Source organism: Sminthopsis crassicaudata, chromosome 6, assembly GCF_048593235.1.
Source record: "Sminthopsis crassicaudata isolate SCR6 chromosome 6, ASM4859323v1, whole genome shotgun sequence".
Classification (NCBI taxonomy): Eukaryota; Metazoa; Chordata; class Mammalia; order Dasyuromorphia; family Dasyuridae; genus Sminthopsis; species Sminthopsis crassicaudata.
Window position 1 is genome coordinate 73,820,953 of NC_133622.1, and position 17,336 is coordinate 73,838,288.

General features: G+C 35.6%; 1 long non-coding RNA gene across 1 annotated transcript in view; it reads left to right on the top strand.

Moving 5' to 3' along the window:
- The window catches only part of LOC141546696 (uncharacterized), a 213,295-nt gene that overhangs the window by 94,118 nt on the left and 101,841 nt on the right, over window positions 1-17,336 (top strand). The window contains exon 2 of the long non-coding RNA XR_012483399.1: window positions 1,177-1,259. This is a non-coding gene — a long non-coding RNA (uncharacterized LOC141546696). The remainder of the gene's footprint in view (window positions 1-1,176; window positions 1,260-17,336) is intronic.

A 17,336-nucleotide genomic window follows, 5' to 3' on the forward strand; every position in this document is an offset into this window, starting at 1 on the left:
AAATCCAATATGTGTAAATATTTATACAATTCTCTTGTTGCACAAGAAAAATGAGATCAAAAAGGAAAGAAAATGAGTAAGAAAACAAAATGCAAGCCAGCAACAACAAAAAGAGTGAAAATGCTATGTTGTGATCCACACTCAGTTCCCACAGTTTTCTCTTGGTGTAGATGGCTCTCTCCATCCCAAGATCATTGGAATTGGCCTGAATCTGAAAAGAACCACACCCATCAGTGTTGATCATCATATAATCTTGTTGTTGCCATGTACAATGATCCCCTGGTTCTGCTCATTTCACTCAGTGTCATTTCATGTTAAGTCTCTCCAGGTCTCTCTGAAATCATCCTGCTGGTCATTTCTTACAGAACAATAATATTCCATAATATTCCTATACCATAATTATTCAACCATTCTCCAACTGATGGGCATCCAATCAGCTTCCAGTTTCTTGCCACAAACATTTTTGCACATGTGGGTCCCTTTTTTTCCTTTAAGATCTCTATGGGATACAAGCCCAGTAAATAAAATTTTAAAAAGAAAATTTTAAAAATGTTGATCATGATCACAGCAACATTCCTTTAAAAAGATGTCGAGAACCAATAGCTCCATGTGGACGTGTGTATATCAATTTGTAATATCATTTCCCTAAACCAAACTGTATGTTTTCTACTTCTTCTCTCCAACTGGGAACAGCTTTTTCTTGTAACTAGAGTCATTTCAAGGTAGAGTTTGCCTTGCTAACTTATACTGTCTTGTGCTTTTAATAAATGTTACAGTTATCCTCAGGGGCTCTTGTGTTATAGCTTATATTTCATCCTGCTCAAAATCCCATACATGGTGATAAGGGTAAGAATGAATGAATGAATAAATGAATGAGTGTACTGCTTATGTACAAAGCACTGTGTTAAACCTTGGGGGGACAAATAGAAAATCAAAACAGTCCCTGATCTCAAGGAACTCACCCTCTAAAGGGAGAGACAACACACATGGAAGCTTTCAGCTCCAAATCAGATGGAAAAGGTTTCCATGGTCCTTGGAGTGCAGCAGCAAAGCACATGGGAATGTCTCTTCTTTGGTATCATTTCCACTAAAAAATCTTATCACTTTTTAATTTGAACCATTTGACAATGTCAGGGGCTTTGGTGACAATAACGTCCTTTTCTGTTTCTTCAATAGATGTGGCTTTTCTCATTTGGAGAGTGACCAGATTCTTTACATACATGCACCCAAATATATGTACTGGCATACAATATCAAAAGGTAAAACTGTGAAGTTGGCGTTGGTAAGAACACTTTCATTTATAATACAAATCAAGATGAGAAACTGTTATAGAAAAATACAGCCCCTCAAAACAAATCATTGGCACGAGGATCTCCCCCAAAAGATTGCCATTTTGCCATTGTGGACTTGGATGAAGTCTGTGACCCCACAAATCACAGATGAGGATTTGTTGTTTAACTTTTGCAATAAGGTAAAAAGCCTAATCCAGCTGAGAGCTATCTCCCTCTCCCTTTTCCATCTCCCCCATCTGCATTACAGAAATGTTGCTGATAGTAAGTAAGATAACATATCAACTTGCAAGCAAATTCAGTTCTGTCACTGAATTTTGTTGTTGTTGTTGTAAAACTGAAGGAAAAAGAAGACAACTGAATTCCAAAGTATATTTTTGAGGAGTTAGAAGCTTTCCTTCCACCCCTTTCCTAGATTGGTCCCTGGTAAAACACTTTGTTTCTTATAAAAACAGAATGATTACTTGTAGTCCCACAATTAGAAATTAAAAGACTCAAGATAAATTCCATTGGGAAAAATGTGTGTATTACAGTCATGAGACCATATTCCCAGGACCTCCCTCACCTTTGGGCTGTCTGGTAACTATATTACCCTCCTCTCAAGTCAGATCTGGTATGGTGAAGAACATTTTTTGCCACAGAGCAGCATTGCCCGTGTCCCTGGAATGACCCTCTTCCTGGACAGAACACATCCTCTCCAAGAACTGCTATGGCTAGACAACTATTCTTTCTTCACCAGAGCAGCTCCGTTCCTGTCTCCAGAAGAATCAGGGCTCTGAAATACCTTTGTTTAAGGGAAGATCACAGTAGAGGAACAGGTTCCCTGCCTATTGCTTCTTCCCAGACAGAATGAATTCTGGAGAAGAATACCCCTTCTTCAGAGAATAGAAGTCCTGAAGGAACTTCTCTCCCCTGTTCTTGTTCACTATTTACCCCCAGGCTTTTTAGAGGCTTTGCTTTCCTTCTGGGGAGGTCTATTCCAGGCCCAGATATATTACATCCCTGCAGTATACCATACTCTTATTTGCTTCTTATCCAAAGATTGATCCATCCAGGTCCTGTAAGTCTCCTTATCTTCCATAGGGAAGGAGGTCAATACAAGAAAAAAATAAAGAAAAGGAAAAAAAAACTGTCATTTTAGCATCCCAGGGGGAAAAAAAAAACAGAAGTTCTAGTCGAGCCTCTTAGTAGTCACAGAGAAACCAGACAAATTACAAAAAGACCATAAGTCATATTCTTCCTTGTTAAAGTGAAATCCTAGCTACCTTATTCCCTACTCTCATTCCCTACTTAGCCACCTTATTCCCTACTAACAAACCCCCCCAAAATGAGCAATCAGATTTAATAAATAACTAGGTCCATGTTCTAAGAATCTATAAACCCATTTGGTCTTTGTCAGTAAAGCAGCGCCAAATATGCAGCCCTCAAGTCAGAGTGTTGCTGTATCTTTTTCCATTTAAGGATGAAGCAGTGCTAGAATTGCAAAAAAGATTTTCTTCTTCACCACAGGGATATTCATTCATTGCCTGTAGCTAAAAAGGTGTCCTGCTTTGATTGATTCAGAGGTGAAATTGATAGAGCACAAAGGATATCAGGAAAATGGTAGGTAGCCTGAAGAATTCTTCCACTTTCCCTTCATACTGGTCCCAACCAGAGTAAATTCATGGACAAAAACTTCACTATTAAAGTGTTCCTTGCAAAGAATGAGGCTCATAATGAACTCTAAATCCTGTCCCCTATGTCATTCATAGACTATTTCCCAGAAATCCTAGTTTCAGAAAAAATGCTCCTTAAGACCAAGCTTTATCAGTTTCTAACATAGCATTAGATTAAAACAAAACCTTACTATCTTCCATCTTCAGTGACAAGTCAAAATAGAATAAAAGCAGGTACGAGGGACTGTGCAGATTTGCAAAAAGAGAATGCAGTGGGGGAAAAAATCACACACACACACACACACACACACACACACACACACACACACACACAAACACACACACTAAAAAGAACCCTCAGTGGGACAGACATTGCAGTCAATGTGATCCGACTTCTGCTCAGCTGCTTTGTGACACCTCAGAGCAGTTCCAAGGCATCGCCAACAGAGCTGTTAATGAAGAAATGTCTGAGAGCACACCTTGACCTTGTTCTTACAGAGAGAGTAAAAGGAGTCTCATAAACAGAGTATAAAGCCATGATCTGTGTGTGCGGGGTCATAATTTAGATACTAGAATAAACCACAAATGGAAGATCTTTTAGAGGGTAAGAGAGATTTCTTCTTATTTTAGATGACAACCAAATATTCCACTAGAAATGTGCATCAGACATAGTTATTATATCATAGTGGAAATAATTAATAGGTCTGGGTTTGAATCTCAATTCTTATGTTTATAGGCTGGGTGACTTTGGACAAGTGCTTTAGCTTCTTGAAGTACCAGTTTTTTAACATTTTTTTTTAGGTTATACATGTGTAATCATGCAAAACATATTTCCACATTAGTCATGTTATGAAAGAAAACAGAAAAAAAAAAAAACTCAAGAAAAATAAGGAAAGTTTAAAAAAAAGTATGCTTCAATCTGTATTTAGACACCATCAGTTCTTTCTCTGGGGATGGATAGAATTTTTTTCATCATAAATCCTTCAGAATTGTCTTGGACCATTATGTGGCTGAGTCATTCACAACTGATCCTCTTACAATATTGCTATTACTTTGTACACAGTACATGTCACTTTGCATCAACTTCTCTAAGTCTTTCCAGGTTTTCCGAGAGCATTGTCCTCCTCATTTCTTTTAGCCCAATAATATTCTGTTACAACTACTGTTCAGCCATTTGCCAATTGATGGGCATCTCCTTAATTTCAAATTCTTTGCTCCCAGAAAAAAGCTGCTATAAATAATTTTCTCTATATAGGTCGTTTTCATTTTTGTTTTTTGCTTTTGTTTGTTTGTTTGTTTGTTTTTTTAATCTCTTTTTGGATAAAGACCCAGTAGTGTTATTGCTAGGTTAAAGGATATTATACCATTTTTATAACATTTTGAGAGGTTCTAAATTGTTCTACAGAATGGTTGAATCAGGTCACAACTTCATCAATAACGCATTTTTTCCTACATCCCCTCCCACAATTGTCATTTTCCTTTTCTTTCTTATTAGCTAATTTAACAGATATGAGGTAGTACCTCAGAATTATTTTAATTTGCCTTTCTCCAATCAACAGTGATTTGGGACATTTTTTTTAATATAGCTATAGATAGCTTTGTTCATTTCATCTGAAAACAGTTCATATCTTTTGATTAATCATCAATTGGATAATGGCTCTTATTTCTGTGAATTTGACTAAATTTTCTAAATATTTGAGAAATGAGGCCTTTACCAAAGAGACTTGCTTCAATTTTTTTCAGTTATAATTCCCAATTGTATTTTCTTTCATCCTATTTCCCTCATCTGTTTATTCTGTTTTCCCTCTCTCCTTTTCTCCTTTCTTCCTCAAAAGTGTTTTTCTTCTGACTACTATCTCTCTCAATCTGCCTTCCCTTCCATCGGCTCCCTTCCTCCCTTATCCCTTCCTTTTTTACTTTTATGAGGGTAAGGTCCCTCTCTGAGCCAATTCAGATTCAGAGAAGGTTAACTCATTCCCTCACACATTCCCCATTTTCCCCTCCTCTAGAAGCTATTTTTTATGTCTTTTATGTGAGATAATTTGCCCTATTATATCTTTCTTTTTTTCTTTCTCACAGTACATTCCTCTCTTACCCCTTACTTTAAATTTATTTTAGATATCATTCCTTCACATTCAACTCATATCTGTGCCCTCTGAATATATACATCTAACTGCGCTAATAAGAAAATTCGTATGAGTTATAAGTATCATTTTCCTATGTAGGAAAATGTCCCTAATGTCCCTTATGATTTCTCTTTCATGTTTATGTTTTTATCCTTCTCTTGAATATTATATTTTAAAGTCAAATTGTCTATTCAAATCTGGCCTTTTCATCAAGAATGCTTGAAAGTCCTTTATTTTATTAAACGTTCATTTCTCTTCCCCTCACCCTGCAGAATTATACTTAATTTGGTTGGGTAGGTGATTCTTGTTTGTAAATCCATATCATTTGCCCTCCATTATATCAAGTTCCAAGCCCTCCAATCCTTTAATGTACAAGTTGCTAAATCTTATATCCTGATTGTGACCCCATGGTGCTTGAATTGTTTCTTTCTGGCTGTTTTCAATATTTTATCTTTGACCCGGGATCCCTGAAATTTAACTATAATATTCCTGAGATTTTTCATCTTAAGATCTCTTTCAGGAGATGATAAGTAGATTCTTTCAATTTCTATTTTAACCTCTGTTTCTAAAACAAAAGGGCAGTTTTCCTAGATAATTTCTTGAAATTATCGTAATGTCTAAGATCTTTTTTTATCATGGCTTTCAGGCTTCTAGTCCAATAATTTTAAAATTATTTCTCCTGGATCTATTTTTCAGGTAAGTTATTTTTCCAATTAGATATTTCATATTGTCTTTTTTTTCATTCTTTTGGTTTTACTTTATTGTTTCTTGATTTCTCATAAAGTCATTAGTTTCCATTTGCTCAGTACTAAGTTTTAAGTAATAATTTTCTTTACTGAACTTTTGAAACTCCCTTACCATTCAACCAGTTCTCCACTGAATTTTTGTGTATATGAATTTGGCCAGTTCTGCTTTTCAATGTATTGTTTTGTTTTGTATCTGATTATTTACTGTTTGGCCTAGTCTGTTTGTTAAGATATTAATTTTCTCCAGTATTGTGTGGGTGTATCTCCTTTACCAAACTGTTGACTCTTCTTTTTTCATAATTTTTTGCATTACTTTCATTTCTCTTCCCAAATTTTCCTACCTCTCTTTGCTTGATTTTCAAATTGCTTTTCAGGCTCTTCTATGGTGTGAAACTAATTCCTATTTTTCTTAGAGACTTTGAATATAGGAGCTTTGACTTTGTTATCATCTCTATATTTTGATCTTCCTTATCACCACAGTAATTTGCCATGGTCAAAATTTTCTGCTATTTGTTCATTTTTCTAATCTATTTCTTGACCTTTTACTCTTTGTTGAAGTAGGGCTCTGCTTCCATATTGGAGGGCGCATTGATTTGGGCTTTGGGGTTTTTGTCCAGCTGTTCCCTATTTTTTTCTCTGGATGTGGATGGAATTTTGTATCACAAGTCTATTAGAATTGTCTTAAATCACCATATTGCTGAGAAGAGCTAAGTCTATCATAGTTGATTATCAATAATCTTGCTCTTACTGTGTTCAATATTTTCCTGGGTCTGTTCACTTCATTCAGCATCAATTCATGCAAATCTTTCCAGGTTTTTTTGAAATTAGCCTACTCATCATTTCTTATAGAAATAGTATTTTATGACATTCATATACCACAAGTTACTTAGCCATTCCCCAATTGATGGACATCCCCTCAATTTCCCATTCCTTGCCACAGCAAAAAAAAAAAAAAAAAAAAAAAAAAAAAAAACTGCTACATTTTTTGCATATGTAGGTTCTTTTCCATTTTTATGGTCCCTTTGGGGAATTTATAACCAAACAGTGGTGATCAAAGGATATGCATATTTTTAAAGTCCTTTGGGCATAGTTCCAGATTCCTCTCCAGGATACTTGGGTCAGTTCACAACTCTACCAACAATTAATTAGTATCCTAGTTTTCCCCACATCCCCTTCAACACTTATCATTTGTTTTTTCTATCATCTTATCCAATCTAATAAGTATGAGGTACTACTTCAGAAATGTTTTAGTTTGCATTTCTCTAATCAATAATAATTTAGAGCATTTTTTCATATGACTATTTATGGCTTTAATTTATTTATCTGAAAGTTACTTGTTCATATTCTTTGACCATTTATTTATTAACTGAGGAATGATGTGAATTTTTATAAATTTATATATTTTAGAGATGAGGGCTTTATCAGAAACAGTGGCTATAAAAATTATTTTCCAGCTTTCTGCTTCCCTTTTAATCTTAGTTGTATTGGTTTTCATTGTGTAAAAGGTTTTTAATTTAATGTAATCAAAATTATCTATTGTGTATTTCATAATGTCCTCTATTTCTGTTTGGTTATAAATTCCTTCTTTTTCCAAAGATCTGACAGATAAATAATCCCTTGCTCTCCTAATTTGCTTATGATATCACTCTTTATGTCCAAATCAGAACCCATTTCAACCTTTTTTGGTAAAATAGGGTGTGAGATGTTGGTCTATGTCTAGTTTCTGCCATACTGTTTTCCAATTTTCCTAGCAGTCAGGAAGACTGAGTTCAAATCCGACCTCAAATACTTATTAAGCTGTGTGATTCTGGGAAAGTTACTTAATCCCAATTGCTTCCAAATAAATTTTTAAAAAGGAAAGAAAGATATAGTTACATAAGGAAATCCAGGAATTAAAGGAGAGGTAAATATGGAGAAGATTGATGGAACGTTAAAGAGAATCAATATTTTTACTGATATATGTTAAGTTGGTCAGAAACAAAGATGCACTTGAGTTTGGGAAACATTTTGTACTTTTCATTAAGACATGATACAGTAATGACATAGAGGCTCCACTTTTCTTGACCATTTACTAAGCCAAAAACAGAGTAGCTAATAATGTTTCAATTTGTCTCAATGATAATTTCAGCCTTCAAATCATGGAAGAATTAGTGAAGATTATCATATTATAATATATTATATTATATTATATATTAATTATATTTATTATTGTATAACATATAATTAATAATTATATTATATTTCCTACCTAAAGGAAGAACTAGTTGTTAAAGGAGAAATGATTAAAAACTTTCCGTCTGTGAATGGGAATAGGACAGGGAAGTGAATTCTCACTACTACCCAAGGTTGCTTTCATTTCTCCTTCAGTAATTAGTTCCCCTTTCTGATGAGAGTCATAAGAAGAATTTTTTTTTCATAGAAAAAAGAGAAGAAGGCTGGACATAATCTGTTCTGCATGCCTGATTTTGGAAGAGCAAATTTCAGAGAGTTCAGAGAAAAGATAAATGGGGATCGGATCCACAGAACTAAAATTTTATAGGGAAAGTCAGTTTAAGAAGTATAGAGAGAGTTTCAGTTGAGATTCTGGACACACACACACACACACACACACACACACACACACATACACACACACACAATTATAATGAGAAATAAAAGGAAGAATAATCTGAGACCAGTGTAGATGCATATTGAAATCACTACTCAATTTAAATTTTAGAAAGACATGTGCAGAAAATGGAATTAAGATCAAGTGTGGTTAGGAACATTATAGCTCAGAAATAATAGGCCAGAGAAGAACCCAAGAACAGTAAACAGGGTGGGAATATTTTTTAATGAGATTGTAGAAAAAGAGAGAATTAAAAGTGAAGAATGGATGAGAAGATGATAATCAAAGATAAAAAGAAGAAAGAACTATCTAACTTACTTTTGTTTCAGTGACAAGGAGAATAATAACTTATGTGCAAAGAACATAAGAAAAATGGCTAAAAGTGAGTTGAAACTAAAGATAATTAGGGAGATAGTGAGAGAACACCAGCTGCCCTCAGTGAGATAAAAGTCATTAGCTTCAGATGAATAACATCCTGAGGAACTGAAAGAAATGAATATGTTCATTGAGCCACTTTTGAAATACCACTGAGAAAGAGAGAAAGGTAAATGTTGTCCCAATTAAAAAAAAGAAAAAGGTAAGAACATGAGTTTGACTTTTATTTATGGCAAAATTCTACAAAGCATTATTAAAAGAATGGTTAGTGAACACCTAGAAAGTAGAGATCACTGAGTCAGTAAAGCATCATCAAGAACATACCATGCCAGACTAACCTTTCTTTTTACAGTTATTAAATTGGTTGATTGGAAGGACTGCTACAGATATAGATAATTAGGAGGCACAGTAAACAGAGCATGGGATTTGGAGACAGAAAGTCCTGATTTCAAAAAGTGCCTCAGACACTTATTAGCTATGTGATTCTGGGCAAGTCACCTCATCTATAAAATGAGGACAATAATGTCTACTTTACAGAATTGTTGTGGGAATCAATAGCATAAATAAAGTGCTTTGCAAACTACAAATATTCTATAAATGCTATTTTGACAAAGCATCCCACATTATTCTTGTAGAAAAGACGGGCTAAATGATAGCACAGTTTAGTGAATTAAGGACTAGCTGGTCAACTCAATTTCACTCATTCATTCATTCAGTACCTATTGAGCATCCACATATGCAACAAATGCACTGTGCTTGACATTAAGGATAGGAAGACAGAAATGTAGCATTTTGAAGCTCTGGGGTCATGATGGTAGCATTTGGTAATATGCTGTTTGGAGTTTTTTTTATTGATGACTTAGATGAAGGTACCAATGACATGTTCATAAAATTTCAGGATGGTGGAAAGCAAAGAAAGAACTAGCTTCCATGTTGGATGATGGAATCAGGTTCCTGAAGGATTTATAGGCTTCAACAAGGGGCTAAATGCAACATGACAAAATTGAATGGGGAATAAATTCAAAGCTTTACACTTGGGGTTCAAAAAATCACTTCTTGGAGGGGAAATCTCGTTGATAATTTATCTGGGGAAAAAAAGAAAGTTTGGGGGGTTTCTGTAGCTTGCAAACTCAATTAGAGTCAACAAAATGATATGAAAGCACTAAAAGCTAATATCGTTTTAGCTCTCATTAAAGGAAGCATAGTATCCAGTTTAGGAAAGTGATAGTATTTCCATGTGATATCCTGGTCAACATATGTATAGATTGTTGTGTTGAACTCCTCAATCCACATGTTAGAAAGGGCATTGATAAAGTTGGAAAGCATTCAGAGGAAGCAAATCAGAATGGCAAAAAGCTTCATGATTGTGCCACAGAAGAATCAATTGAAGGAACTGCCAATTCCTGCCCCCCCCCCCCGACTGGGGTTAAGTGACTTGCCCAGGGTCACACAGCCAGGAAGTGCTAAGTGTCTGAGTCCAAATTTGAACTCAGGTTCTCCTGACTTCAGGGCTGGCGCTCTGTCCACTGCTCACTTAGCTTCCCCTGAACTGCCAACATTTGATGTGTGGAAGAACAGACTGGGCAGGAGAGGATAGAATATTTTTGTTGTCTTCAAGTATTTTTGAAGGAATTTGTTATGCTTGGTCCTAGATGCTAGATCTAGGAGCAATGTGTGAAAGTTAGAAAGGGCCAGATTTTGGCCAAAGAGTCCATGATAAGCACTGAGGTCCTCCTCATTGGAGGCCTTCAAGCAAAGGCTACATGATCCACTTGCCAGAGGGAATTCTAGTCCAGGTAGAATTAAATGGTCATTGAGGTGCCTCCAAATCTAAGAATTTAGCAGTCTTGCATTTTTGTTTTCCTTTTCAGGTTTTTTTTACCTTCTTTCTAAATCCGATCTTTCTTGTGAAGAGCAAAATAACTATATGGATATGTATACAAATATTGCATTTAACATATACTTTAACATATTTAACATGTATTAGTCAACCTACCATCTAGGGAAGGGAGTTGAGGGAAGGAGGGGAAATGTTGGAACAAAAGTTTTTGCAAGGATCAATGTTGAAAAATTACCCATGCATGTTTTGCCAATAAAAAGCTATAATAATAATAAAAAAAGAATTTAGCAGTCATTTCTCTGCTGTAAGGAAAGTGCTTGAAGTATGAAAATGGAATTGTTACTTTCAGAATCAACTAACTGCCTCATTGTTAAAATGTACAGAAAAATTCAACTTTTTGAAACCCCATTTTCTCAACCATCACTCACAAACATTTGGGCATCTGGAGACAGAACCATTTATTTTTGAGTTGGGAATAACCAATAGGTTTAAGGAGAATTAACAGCCTCACTTCAGCTAGCCCCCCAAAAAGCAAATGAATCTTGTTGTTGATGGCTCAGTTCTGGGTCTCTAACAAACACTTCAGAAAAGGGTCCTTAGGCAGCAGGTAGATATTTCATTCTTGCCAAGTCTGTACTTTATGCCTTTTCAAGTTGGACAAATATATGAGGATGTAATATCACATTTGTATCTCTTCCTATCTCCACCAGCCATTAAAAAAGATTTTATAGAAGTTCTTGAGACTGCAGCCTGTTTTAGTTAATAAAGAAATGACCTCAGAGTCAGAAAAACATAGGTTCAAGACCTGTCTTTGACATATCTGCCTGTGGGAGTTTGGGTAAATCACTTCATCTTTTAATATTTCAAACAACTCTCCATGACTATATGTTGCAAAGCAGGTATCCATCTCTGCGGGGGCTGGGGGCAGTGGGGGTGTGTGAAAGGAGCTCCTCACTAGGAGCTCCCAATATTGATGAAGAGTCATAAATACAGTAAAACAAAACAAAACAAAATACAAACCCCAGTAGATTTTTTTAAAGTAGATTTTAAAAATCTTTAAAGTCCAATTGAAACTTCCCAATGGCTTTTCTTGCCCTTGTAATAAAAAGGTAAAGTTAAATAAAACAATTCTGCATATAACACTATATGCCTCATTCTGCACCCATTGTCTACCACCTCTCTGTCAAAAAAAGGGGACATCAACTAGTTTTTGAGAATTATGGGTCACCCCTGCTACAGCAAAGCATAAGAATAGGACTTAAGTAAAGAAATCTTTAAAATCCCTTGAAATAAACACATGATATTCTAAAACATTATGAGATCCATGATGGACTATATTTTTATACATTCTCCACTTTGATTAAAGAAGAGGAACTGTAGTATTTTTAAATGATGTAAGGTAAAAAGAGTCTCTTCCTGGTTTTCTCTTTTTCCTAAATGATCCAAGATTGAACTTTATGCCATACAACTATTATTTTTATTGCAGTCAGCAATCTTTCTTTCTGCCTTTTTCTTTACAGCTGCTTTTATCAGTTGTTCCTTCAGGTCAGTCCTGAAATCACATTTAGCTGGGACACTTTGGAAAAGTAGCCATATGACCACAGAACTTCCCAGAGGCCTGATGCCCCAAGGGGGAAACTTAGACATACCAGTCAGGCAGCTCCAAGCTTGAGCTGTCCACTCCAGTTACATACAGGCTGGATATCAGAAAATATCGACAAAGACATCATGGTCTATTCATCCCCCTTCATATCTCTCTGCCCAAATCTCTTTTCCTCTTCATTAAATATAAATGACATCTTTCAAAGGTCTGTTCTCTATCCTTTCCCTGTCCAATGCATTTTTCCTATTTCTCCATAACATGATGTCCAACCAAATGTTACCCAAGTGACTTCCAGTTCAGAGTGTGTCATAGGCAATGTAGACATCAAGTGAGTCATAGACTGAAAAGAGTGGGTGGGATAGGAGGCGGGGTGGGAAGCTGTCTTGGAATATAGAGTGTGTATTTCAGTACTTATTCCTGGAGCTGAGAGCCTTATGAGAAATAGGAACTCTACTGCTGGGTAAGCAGAATGAAACTCAAATTCTGCCATGCTAGAGCTAGTGGAACTCCCTCTCCTCAGTGACTGCTTTCTTGCCCAAGTGTGATCAATTTGTTTCCTATTCAAGGAATTTTATTTTCCAATCTCCCTGCCCCCTTTATGGAAGAGACATCTTTGGCTGGCTTATTGATAATAACATTTATGTTACTCACATTAATTCCTTGACTAATATGCATCAGTGAAGAGAGTTTCTTTCCCAGGAATTACCCACCCAGATGAAATCAAAGATCTGGACCACACATGAACATGCACACACACACACACACACACACACACACACACACACACACACAAAGTCCATTAACTTTGTGGCTTATGAGGAATGCACCTATCCTCTTGAGATGTCTTTGCATCTTATTACCCAAGCCCTGAACTGGAGTTAGGGAAAAGAGAAGTCGAAGAAAAAGAAAAAGAAAGAGGAAAGAAAAAAATTTCAACTCATCAACATAATCCTCTCCTTCTCAATTCAGTCTAGTAATTACAGTACTTTCTTCGTGTACACATTTAAGCTAATTACATGTTTATATCTCTTGGCTCCCCTAGATCATAAGCTCTATAAACTTCTGTCTGTTCTTTATTATGTGTCCTGACTGCCCAGTTCTATGTGATACTTACCTACAGGCACTCAAATAAAATTCATGAAGTGATTTATCTCTATTTTTGCAAGCAGAAAACCAAATGACATAAGTCACATAGCTCGTTGTATAATAGATTTAATCAGCAACTTTTAATTTAATCATGGAATGTGATTCTTATTGGTATAAGACTTAAGCCTGCAGTACGATGATAAAGGAAAAAATGGATGCTTAGTGACATAGAAAAACCAATAGTTATTTTCTAAATAGTTTTTTTTCAACAGTAAGCTCTATGTTAAAATACATAAATGAATAAAAAAAATTTTAAAATCTAGAGTCTTCTGGTTCATTTTGAAAGTACCAGAAATATTTAGGGTCATTAAAACCATCTTGTTTTATGGAGGAGAACAGTTGCAGCAGGGATAAGTGATTCGCCCAAAGTCACATGGCATAGTGATAGATCTGAGATTGGAAGCTGAATCCTCTGATTGTATTTTTTCATTTGTACAGACCACATCCCATGGTGGGGACTCCTTTTGTCAATGAAGAGCTTTAGCTTATAGTTTTAGGGAATTACCAAGGACAGGTCCTTTCAGTGACTTGCTCTGTTGAGTAAATCTGGATATTCTCAAGGAAGATAACCAGAATCGTTCCTTTCTGAATCATTCTGCTACTGCAGGATGGTGGGAGAAGACAGATTTGATTACACTAATTATATCCAAAAATAACCTCAGTTTTTAAAGATAACTTTTAAAGATACTTCTACCTGTCCTGTCTATACTTGATAGATAGCAGCATATCTCAAAAGCAGTACTTGGACCTAAGTTTTCTTGAATCCAAGGGCAGCACACTATCCATTGCACCCTTTGCCTTGCCCTAATATACCACAGAAATAGTTCTCAATAAGCAATAAATAAGAAAAGCATTCAATAGGATCACAGAAGCACAGTATCAGAAGGTCCTTTAGAGACCATCCTTCTGCCTCTGCTTGTTCAGTCAGTGAAGGGAAACTCACTTCTTACCAAATTATTCTCTAATAGTCATTAACAATTAGTTAAGAGGAGAGTGAATACCCATTTTAATCTGAAATATACAAAAATGAACATAACAGACAGAAAGAGAAGCTATTCTCTCCTTCAATTCCCTTGATTTTTATTCTCTTCCCAAAGTTCAGTGGATCTGTGTCCGCACTCTGGCATAGCAGCCTTTGTCAAGGAGATGGATAGGACTTCTCAAAGATACATTGACACTCTCTTCCAACTTAGTGAGCCTGCTTTGCTATAATTTCCTCATTCAGCAAGGCATTGTGTAGAACAAGCCCAGAATTAAAATAATTCGGAAAAGTCCCTTCTAATTTCCCAGAACAACAGCTGTTGGTGCTATGACTCTTAGACATGCCTGAGGCTTATATCATTTCCATATGAACTAAAATCCATGCTTTCATATGTTATGATTTCAGCTTGTGCCTGTGGAACAGTATTTATATAAAGTGTAACTGGGCTCTGGAGGAATCAGACTTTGACCTTGATCTTATTAGCAGCATGCCTGGGTTTATAAAGGGGAACTGGGTGGGAGAATGTGGATGACTCAGTGTAATCTATCAAACACTACCGGAAAAACACGCCATTGTGGTGATCCTTTGAAGGAACGGGACATATTTATAAGATCATAGATTTGGAACTAGAACGGACCTTAGAGGTCAATTAGTCCACACCCCTGCTCATTCTACAGATGGAGTAACTGGGGAACAGAGAGGCTAAGTCAGTCAATCAGTCAACAAACATTTATTGAGTGTGTAATAACTGCTCTGCACTGTCTCTAAAACACTGGGGATACAGAGGAAGGCCAAGGACATTGACCTGCCTGGAAGGAATGACCCCATTTTAGTGGGGGAGGCTATCTATCTATCTATCTATTTATCTATCTATCTATCTGTCTATCTATCTATCTATCATATCTATCATATTTATAATATCTATCAGTCTATCATATCTACATATCATATTTATAATATCTATATAACATATTTATATCTATCTATCATATCTATAATATCTATCTATCTATCTGTCTTTCTATTTTATATACCTATATACCTGGTGTCATATAAATTTTACTGGTGGAAAAAGTTTCAGAAGTCCTAATGTAGAATGGAAGGCAAATGTCAAAGGAAGTTGGGGAAGCCATGAGCATCCCAGGAATGATTTGGGGATCAGAGTAAAGATAGGGCAAATGCCCAGAGCTGGTGAATGTCCTATGTGAGAAACAGAAAGTCTCTACTACAGTGTAATTGGATCTGTTCAATGCACAGAGGGAATGAAAGATCTGGAGACTGAAGAAATCCAAAGGTGTGAATGGCTTTAAATACCCAGTTAAAATTTGCTCTTCATTCTTGGAAGTCACTAGAGGTTACTGGGTAAAAGAGTAATGTGTCAGACTAGTACTTTAGGAAAAATCACTCTGGCTATTGAGTGGAGGATAGGCTGGAGACAGGAGATTTTAGCCAGTTAGCAGGCCACTGCAATAAACGATCCAGTAGAGAAATAATGAAGAAAATGGTAGCTGTGCAAGTGGAAAGAATGGGATATATATAACATGTTATAGGTGAAAGATGAGAAGCTTTCACAATACATTGGATATATAGGAGTAAAGAGTTGAGCGTGACATTAAGATTAAAAGCATGGATTATTGGAAGGATGATGGTTTAAGGGAAAATTATTTTAATTTATTTTTAATCTTTTTAAATTTTAAGTTCCTAATTCTTTCCTTCTCTCCTCCCCCCATTACCCATTTTGAAGGAATATATAAATTTATATATAAAATTATGCAAAACATATTTACATGTTAGCCATATTGCTTTTAAAAAGAAATGAAAACAAAGTAAGAAAATTATATTTCAATTTTCATTGAGTTTATTATTTCTCTCTCTCAATTTAGATAAAAATGTCATCATGAGTCCTTAGGAACTGTTTTGCACCATCATATCGATCAGAGTCACTATGATTTTCATAGGCAATCATCATTACAATATTGCTGTTACTGTACAGAATGATCTCCTGATTCTTCTTATTTCATTTTGTACAAGTTCCTAGATGTCTTGCTATGTTTTTTCTGAAACCATCCCTATAGTATAGTATAGTATAGTATAGTATAGTATAGTATAGTATAGTATTGTATAGTATTGTATTGTATTGTATCACATATGCCACAACTTATTCAGCCATTCTCCAAATGATATATTTGTACATATGGGTTTTTGCCCTATGATCTCTTTCAGCTACAGACCTAGTAATAGTATGACCTTTAGGGATAGTCCCAAATTATTCTTCAGAACTGATGACCAATTCACAAATCCAACAGTTCATTGATGTAACTATTCCATTCCTTCTAGCATTTGTCATTTCTGATAAGTGTGAGGCAGTACCTCAGAGTTGTTTTAATTTGTACTTCTCTAGACAGTAGTGATTGAAAGCACTTTTCATATGACTACAGATAACTTTGGCTTCTGAAAAATGCCTGTTAATATCCATTGATCATTTATTAATTGAGGAATTGCAATTAATTTTATAAATTTGACTTGTCTCTCTATACTTTTGAGGAATGAGATCTTTATTAGAGAAACCTTGCAAAAATTCTTGGGTATTACTCCATTCTCTATGGTTTTTACTATTGTTTAGTCAAAGATATTTGGAGTGATTTGTCATTTGCTTCTCCTTTCATTTTATAGATGAGGAAACTGAGGAAAATAGGCTTAAGTGACTTGCCCAGCATTACATAGCTTGTAAGTGTCTGTATTCAGATTTGAATTTAGGAAGAAAAGTCTTCCTGCTTCCAGGGCCATCATTCTCTCCTTTGTGCCACTTGGATGCCCATTTGCCCTGTTAACAAAATGTAATCTCCCTGATTATTTATTTTAAGGTAGATCTATTGATGCTTTTGCTTTGTCTGAGATCATTGTTATTCCTGTCTTTTTTTTTTTTTTGCTTCACCTGTAACTTTAACTCTGTCCCAGTTCTTTAA